The sequence below is a fragment of the Fukomys damarensis genome, unplaced genomic scaffold (assembly GCF_012274545.1).
Source record: "Fukomys damarensis isolate Sample0158 unplaced genomic scaffold, DMR_v1.0_HiC HiC_scaffold_30, whole genome shotgun sequence".
Classification (NCBI taxonomy): domain Eukaryota; kingdom Metazoa; phylum Chordata; class Mammalia; order Rodentia; family Bathyergidae; genus Fukomys; species Fukomys damarensis.
The window spans coordinates 25,748,898-25,758,304 of NW_022900942.1; the positions used below are offsets into that span (position 1 = coordinate 25,748,898).

The 9,407-nt window shown below is 35.4% G+C and overlaps 1 pseudogene; it reads left to right on the forward strand.

The window, feature by feature from the left end:
- Positions 1 to 4,408: 4,408 nt before the first annotated feature.
- LOC104847838 overlaps positions 4,409 to 9,407 on the forward strand; it is a 17,732-nt pseudogene continuing 12,733 nt past the window's right edge.

A 9,407-nucleotide genomic window follows, 5' to 3' on the forward strand; every position in this document is an offset into this window, starting at 1 on the left:
AAAAAAAAAAAAAAAAAAGTCACATCAAAACCAAATATTTTGTAAAATTAATATGTACTAATAAAAAGTATATCTAAGAATAATGTTATCCTCAAAAAAGTGATTATGCTGGGTATCAGATCACACACCTTTAATCCCAGCTAATATGTAGACTGAGGCAGGAAGACTGAAAATTCCAGGCTAACATGGACAACTTAAAGAGGCCCTATTCCAAAATAAATTAATAAAAAAAAAAAACTGAAGATGTAATTTCCTGTAAGGTACAAGGATCAATCTTCACTATAAAAAAATTTAAAATAAAAATTAAGCCGGGCATGGCGGCACACTCCTGTAATCCCAGCACTCAGGAAGCTGAGGCAGGAGGTCGCTATGAGTTCGAGACCAGCCTGGGCTAAATAGTAAGTTCCAGGACAGTCTCAACTACATAGTGAGACCCTGTCTCAAAAAACCAAAAATAAATAAATAAAATAAACATTTAACAGTGATTATATAAATTAGAGAATTATTAAGTTAAAATAAGTTAGACTTACTTGTTTTGCCTAGTATTTCTTCACTTAACTACCAAATGTACAACAGTAATCTTTCAAAAGTTGTTACAGTGTGCAAAATATTGAATATTTATTGGACCACAAAACTATTTTTCAAATGAGCATCAAATAAGAATAATTTTCTCTATGGGCTGGGGATTTAGCTCAGTGGTTCTGCTGCCTGCCTCTCAAATGCAAGGTCCCAAGTTTGATCCCCAGTACCAAAATAATAAAATAATAATAATAATAATAATAATAATAATAATAATAATAATATAATAATAATTTTCTATAGAGGGCCCCATAGGAAGCAGAATCATAGGTGCTGGTTCATATGTATTAATTTTGCTGTACTTTAAGTAAGCATTTTATCAGTAGATTAATCTCTTTTTCAGATCATTGTCTTATTTCTTCGATGATGACTTCTGATTGTTTGACCTGTTTTATTTTCCTTCTGGGATTCTAATTATAATTTAGTTTGAATATTCCAGAAAGGACTTTCCTATCTGTCCTCTCCTTGGTCTTTATAACTTCTTTATCCTTTTCTCCTACATCCTATTAAAACTTTACAATGGAATACACTTTGCCTTAGTACAAACAAAGAGAACTATAAAGGATGGATATCAGGGGACAAGGGGATGGATCTCTTACAATAGAAAGTGGTCCAAAGAAACAAGCACAAGGTGTGAGGAGAAGGGAAAGGAGAAATAAGTAGAATAAAGGTATACCATGTACAAGAACACAATAAGGTCAATTAATGTAAACATTACATGCCGTAACATGACTTTAGATTAATAATATCCACAAGAATAAAAATGGGGTAGGGCAATTGGAGAAGGAGGGAGAGGGAGAGGGAAGGGGAATAAAGAAAAGAAAAAGAAACAAGTTGTGATATGTACATGTAAGCACTCACCAAAATGACAGTAAACTTCATAAACTATAAACACGTACTAATTAAATACAATTTTTAAATAAAATTTAAAATAATTGACAGGGAAAAAAGAATCCACTTTGCCTTTCGTTATGGGCTGCATTTGATGATTATGTTTTCATAGTCCCACCATATGGATTTGTGGTCACACATGTAGGTCATAAATTATTTTATAGATGCAGATATTTTTCTCTGTTGAATCATCTTTATAGCAGGAACACTAGAACTTTCTTAAAGTTGTTTATGACCAAACCTATGAAGACTCTCCAAGACTTTATCTTAATCAAATAAGCCATAGAAGCAGGTGTTTGGTACAAATACAACTCATCAACTCGAATGCAGCATCCCAAGTGAATAGTCAGAACCATCAATACTCACAATGATATACTCTGCTCTTTAGCCCTTCCTTTATACATTTGGCAAAAACCACAATATGAAGGGCATAACACACACACATACAAACACACACACACACACACACACACACACACACACACACACAGGGAGAGATATTGTTCATCATTATTTCTCCAGCATTTACCTACAGCAGTGCCTAACTCAATAAATTATTTAGCAATAAGACCCAAAAAATTCTGCCAAAAGACTATTCTAGACTTAATTGACAGAGTCAGTAGAGTAGCTGGCTACAGGTCAGCACTCAAAATTAGCTGACTCACTGAGAAATAACAGACTCACTGAGAGAGAAATGGGGCTAATAGTTCCTTTAACAATAGCATCAAAAAATGAAATATCTAGGAATCAATCTAACAAAGAAAGCTAAAGACCTCTACATTGAAAACTACAACACTCTGAAAAAAAGAGACTGCACAAGATATCAGAAAATGGAAAGACATCCCTTATTCCTGGGTAGGAAGAACCAATATGGTGAAAATGGCCATACTTCCATAACTGCTATATAGAGCCAGTGTGATCCCAATTGAAATCCCAACAGTATATTTCACTGAACTAGAGAAAACAATCCAAAACTTCATTTGGAACCAGAAAAGACCTAGAATACCAAAAGCAATTCTAGGCAACAGAGATGTCACAGGGGGTATCATAATTCCCAACTTGAAACAATATATTACAAAGCCACTGTGATTAAAAAAAACAAAAACAAACAAACAAACAAAAAACAGCATAGTACTGGCAAAGAAACAGACCCAAAGATCAGTGGAATAGATTAGAAGATGCAGAAACAACTCGAGACATACTCAGCTACCTCATCTTTGACAAAGGAACCAAACACCCTCACTGGAGGAAAGATAGCCTCTTTGATAAATGGTGTTGGAAAAACTGGATTTCAACTTGCCAAAGATTAAAACTGGACCCCTGTCTTTCACCGTGCACTAAACTAAAATCAAAGTGTACTAAAGATCTAAATATTAAAACAGAAACACTAAACTTGCTGGAAGATAAGTTAGGCAGAACTCTTGAAGACACTGGCATAGAAAAAGACTTTATGAACAAAGCCTCAGTAGCATGGGAACTAGCATAAAGAATCAACAACTGGGATCTCATTGTACTAAAAAGCTTTTGCACTACAAGTGCACACCAACAGTGTGAAGAGACAACCTACAATGTGGGAAAAAAATTTTACCAGCTGCTCCTCAGACAAAGGACTACTATCTAGAACATATAAAAGACTTCAAAAAAATAATTTACCAGCTAGTCCTCAGACAAAGGACTACTATCTAGAATATATTAAAAAATTCAAAAAAATCAGACCCCAGCAAATGTAAGACCCAATTCAAAAGTGGGCATCTGAAATGAACAGACATTTCCCAAAGAAGTAAAAGCAGCAAATAAATACATGAAAAAATGCTTCACATCACTAGTCACTCGAGAGATGCAGATGAAAACAACATTGAGATTCCACCTCACCTCAGAAAGAATGGCTGCTATCAAGAAATCAACCAGTAACAAATTCTGGTGCAGGTGTGGGGAGAAAGGAACACTTCTCCACTGTTTGTGGGAGTTCAGACTGGTGCAACCGCTGTGAAAATTAATATGGAGACACCGCAAAGAACTAAGATTAGAGGTCCCATTTGGCCCAGCTATTCCCCTGCTGGGTACCTTCCCAAAAGAATTAAAAGAATTATACCACAGAGATATATACACACCTATGTTTATAGTGGCATAGTTTGTAATAGCTAAAGCTTGGAAACAGCTCAATTCCCTATCAACTGGAAGTTGGATAAAGAAGATGCAGGGCTTTTTTTTATAAGATGGAGTATTACTCGGTCATAAAAAATGGGAAACTAGAGACATTTATAGCTAAATGGATGCACATTATGGCCATACTCTTAAGTGAAGTAAATAGGACATGCATGTGTAAATACCAGGTTCTCTGTTGTGAGAAACTGAAAGTGTAAATAAGGATTCTAACGCATAATTGATAATGTGAAATAAGAAGAAAAAATCTAAAAGGGTAGGGGAAGTGGGAGGAGTAAGGAAAAGAACAAATATGAGAAAAGGAAAAAATGTAAATAAAGTCTCTGTAAATAGAAAGGAATGGAAGGGTTGAAGGGAGGACAGGAGATTGGGGAAAAAATAAGAACCAAGATACATCATGTAAAGGTACAAGCTCCCTATATTGTATGCTTAAAATGTACCAATAAACTTAATGGGAAAAAATTATCAGCAGTCTTTGTCGTGAGTGACAGAAACATAATTGAACCTAGATTTTAAATAAAGGGAAAGTTCTAGCATAAGTAACTGGGAAATCTACAAGTGCACCTGGCTCTAGGCATGACTGGAGTGTCTCTGTGTCCCCACCTCTTTTTAAGTGACAGTCTCTTAGAACTTAAAAACTATTCTCTCTGGTCAAATTTAGAGCCCTTATCTACCCCTAAGTCATATTCTTAACTTGAACAGATAGAGGAAACTTATGGATCAGCCTGCTTTATGTAACTGACTGTGCTAATGTGGTTGGGAAGGGGAGGGCACCATGGTTTACAAGCCCACGAATAAGAAAAGTGAAGGGGAGAAAGGTGGACAAAGTAATGGTGAGTAATGCTGTTAGTTAAAGAAAGAAAGGATTCCACGATTCACTACTTCCATAGGGTGAGTTCTCCATAAATGCATCTTGAATGAAAGAATGATTTGTCTCACAAATATCAGACAACTCACACTCAAGCTTTGTGCTTTTGTGATGTTTCCTTTTAATGCTGAACTTAATGACAATTTTAACTAGGTTCAGTTGAAGCCAGCACAAAATAGGATTATTTGTCCTGGACCATTCCTTCTTATTTCCTATAACAGTTATGAATGATCTTCTCTAAAACTGTTCTACTGTATGCAAGGTTCCTCACAAATATTATGTATGAATTCAGCTTTTATACTTATATTTGGCCAATAAAATGCTCTTAATTGCATAAAAATACTCACAACCAATATTTTTGCTACAGATTATTTTTATTCAATCTAGCATAGCAGTCAAGTAGACTAGCTGAAGGTCAGGTGTGGTGTAATGCATAACACTTCTCATGCCATGCATTTAATTTCAAGTAATGGCTCAGTTCACACAGAGAAACCAAAGTTTATGATGAGAAAATTATACTTAAGTTACAACTGCAACAATGACATTTTTATTTTTTTAACCATGACATTTTGAATTGCTTTTAAAGGTGCATCTTGTTAGCCTTTCCCACATTAAATTAATCATTTTCCCCAAAATGAAATGTTCACATACTTGGCTCTGAGCCTACCTCTGATAAAAAAATTGAGCTAATTCCTAACATAGAAGAAAACAGTTCAACAAAGAAAATTATCTCAGAAGAAAGAATTCTTAAAATTTCTTTATGTATTAATGAGCAAGTGCTCCAAAATACTCCACTGTTAAACACTTACATTGTTTGCAACTGTTCATTATTATAAAGATTGCTTCCATAAGTACCCCAGAAAGTTATTCAGAGCCTGACCATGATTATTTCTTGCGAATAAGTTCATTTGTGTGTCTTTAATTCCAAACATCACTAACATTATCAGAAAATATTTTCTATACTTTGGCCTCCTTATTTCTAATTAAGTTTTTACCAGTACTGTTATTTTCATTGTAGCAAAAACTTGGAAAACATGCTACTTTTAGATAGTATAGCACGAAAAATACAAACAATTAGGAAAATATTAACTAAAAGTGACAAAAGGAAAAAGATTTTATTTTCCTAGACTATTTCTGCTTATGTATTGTTTCTTATCTTAAAATAAAATAAAATAATTAAGATGTGACTTTTTATAATTACTTATAGATCCAGAATTGGCATGTTGTGCTATGGCTGTCTTTGCTGCTAATTTCTAAGAAATAAAGATTTAATTTGAATTTTAATACAAAAATAATTAGATTTTTAGTTACAGTTTATGTCATGTATCTATCTAGTCATATCTAAATTCAATTTAACATTTATTGAAACTTTCTCTTGGTTTAATATATAACTAATTTCATATATGTTACAATAGGAATGAAAACTACACTCACTCAAGAGAAGCAAAAAGTTCAGTATCAAATCAATATTTGAATCCTCATTTTCCCCAAAACATTTTATTGAGAAAAATTCTAAACTTCAGTAAGATTAAAGGAAGATCCCCACATACCTTTCACTTACCTTCATTAATTGTTAGCATTTTATTTTTGTAGAAAGACGACAGATACATCACGTATATTTTTAAAGTGTCTCAGTATAGATATACATATATTTTTGAAGAATCATTTAAAAATAAGTTTTAACGAAAAATAGAAATTTCAGGGCTGGAGATTTAGCTCAGTGGTGCTGCCTTCTGCCTGGCAAGCACAAGGTCATGAGTTCAAGCCCCAGTACAAATAAATAATTTTGACTCAGTTCTACCTCTCCTAGATATCTTCCCAAATGAGTTGGAGACATCACACTGCAGTGATACATGTGTACTCCTGTTTACAGCAGCACAATTCACAGCAGCCACACTACAGAAACAGCCTAGATGCCATCAATAAACAGATAAAATGTAGTATATTTACAAAATGAAGTGCTACACAACCACAAAGATGAATTTGAGTCATTTCTAGGAAAGAGGATACGTCTTGAAACCATGTGTTAACTGAAATAAGTTAGACACTGAAGGTCAAATAACGTGTGATATTCCAAAATAAGAAACTCAAAATATAAATAAATCAAAGAGCAAAATTAAAAACAATAGGAAACAGTGAGCTAGAGCTCTTGCAAAAAAAGAAATAGAAGAGGAAGGGAAGGGAGGGGTGGGGAAAAGAAGAGGATCAAAAAGAGGATGTGGGGCCAGGGATGTATTTCAGTGACACCACGCCTGCCTGGCAAACACAAGGTCCTAAGTTTAATTCCCCCATACTAATATGTGTGTGTGTGTGTGTGTGTATACATATATATATACACTAGCTCCCATAATTAATGTAATTATTATGTACTGCAAAAATGTACTAATTTTTTTTTAAGTAAAATAAAGGAAAGTTGTTAAAAAACGGGAAGGTAGACTTTTTTGGAGATGGGAAACAGTATCAGGGGAAGGGAATAGAAGGAAGGGCAGGCGGGGTAGGAAAATTCTCCAAAATAACAAACATAATTATTATGTGTTGCAAACATAAGACAATAGTTAAAGTTTAAAATATAACTTTAGACATAAAGACTTCAGCATATATCTCCTAAGCACTAGGACATTCTCCTACATAAATAGAATATTTTATGACAATAAAGAATATTGCTTTAATTGTGTTTCCTAATAGAGTGTACATTCCTTAATTGTCCAAATATTGGCAATTTACAGGTTTATTTCTAAGATATTAGTATGATAAATGAGAGAAATTCAATATTCTTTCATGATTAAAAAGTAATTCTCAGAAGGAGAACCACGCCTGCTCCCGACCCAGCCGCCATCGCTCAAGCACTGGGAGGTAGGTCAGCCCCGATCCAATGCGGGAAGGAGAACCACGCCTGCTCCTGACCCAGCCACCATCACTCAGGCACCGGGAAGGTAGCCACGGGTGCCTCTGAACCCCCATAAGCCCCCTCACTCACTCTCAGACCTCCTGACTGTGCAAGTCTTTGGACCCACTCTGCAAAGACAGAGATGGTCATCAAGGGTATATTTCTGAGTTCCCAACTTTGAACATCTTTAAAGAAAGGCTATCTTTAAAGAAAGGGTGTGGGAAACCTGTAACAGAATGTTGTGGAGTTCAACCATTCAGAAGGATGGGGAACTCAATCTGGGACTTGCAGCCTGAGGTCAGTCAGTATCATGGGGTTCAGCAATCAGCTAACTGAGATCAGGGGTCTTGCATCCTCTCTCTGTCTGAGCCATTAAATGGTAAATATACGATATTGAAAAGTTTGTTCACTGCAGACATCTTCTGGACTGCTTCTTGATTTCAATTTAATTCAAATGATTTAAGGGTGATAGACTAGTGACTACTACAGGTGGTCAGTGTCCAAGTTGTGCTTGATCTTAATGTGTTGCTGATAGTACCAGTTGGGGTAAAGCATTGCCGTTGATTTGATGAGCTGTTTTCTATGATTTTATGAAGATGAGAATGTCTGTGGGTCATTAGAGACACAGAAGCTAGGGTGCAACTATATCAGGAAGATTTGGGTGATAATCCAGAGATTAGACCAAGGACAGTCCGTCAACAAAAATTAAAAATGAGAAAACACTTAAGCAAGACACAAGGACACACTTCCAGTTCACCAATGGCAAACAGTAGGGCAAATGAGGACGAAAAGACAGATAGTGAACCACCAGGACACCCTGAACTCAAAGCACAGGAAGTAGCAAAACAGATCAATCTGGCTCTAGAAAAATTCAAAACAGAAATAATTTCCCAGATAACCATAGAGATAGTGAGCAAAATGGAAGCTGTGAGTCGAGACTCTAGAGCAGAAACTGACAAAAAAAATAGATGAGCTCAGGACCATGATAGAAGCCATGAAGGACCAGCATAAGAAAGAAATGGAAATAATAGACGCCCAACATAGGAAAGAAGTGGAATCCATAAAACAGATTCAAACAGATATCAAGGAGATTAAACACTCTATTGAAAGTGTATGCAACAGAATAAAAGAATGCAAAGACAGGCTCTCAGATATAGAAGATAAGATTGCAGTCAGTGACCACGAAAAGAGAGGTCTCTTAAAAACAGTAAGAGATCATGAGAAATCGATCCAACAACTCCTAGATGATGCAAAGAAGAATAACATAAGACTGATAGGAATACATGAAGTAGCAAGACAAATACAAATGACTTAAAAAGGCTGTTTGCAGAATTAATGACAGAAAATTTCCCAAACAAAGGGGAAGAATTTGACATTCAGATAACTGAGGCATAAGGACCCTAACTAGCTAAAATCAAAAAAAATCTACACCTAGACATATAATAATCAAGATCCCAGAAACCCACCAGAAGAACAAAATACTACAAGTGGTAAGAGAAAAGAAACAAATCACATACAAAGGAAAGCCCATCAGAATCACAGCAGACTTTTCAACACAAACCCTTGGGGCAAGGAGAGCCTGGAATGAGATCTTTCAAGTACTAAAAGAGAACAACCTCCAACCTAGACTGATGTATCCAGCAAAACTCTCTTTCAAAATGGAGGGGGAAATAAGACACTTCCACGACAAAGAACACCTGAGAAACTACATGAATACCAAACCAGCACTACAAGCAATTCTAAACAAGATCCTACAAAAAGACAATGAAGGCAACAACACCATGAGGCCCAACACAGCAAATCAAATAGGCAAGGCAAGAAATTAAAAGGAGAAGGTGAAAAAGTAAAAAGAGTCAACAAAAGGACAATAATATGTCAATAATAAGTCAGTACATATCAGTTTTAACAAGCAAAGTCAATGGCCTCAACTCACCAATCAAGAGAAATAACTGGCAGAATGGAATAAGAAGCAAAATCCAATAATATGTGGTACATAAGAAACACACCTAGTGCGAAAAG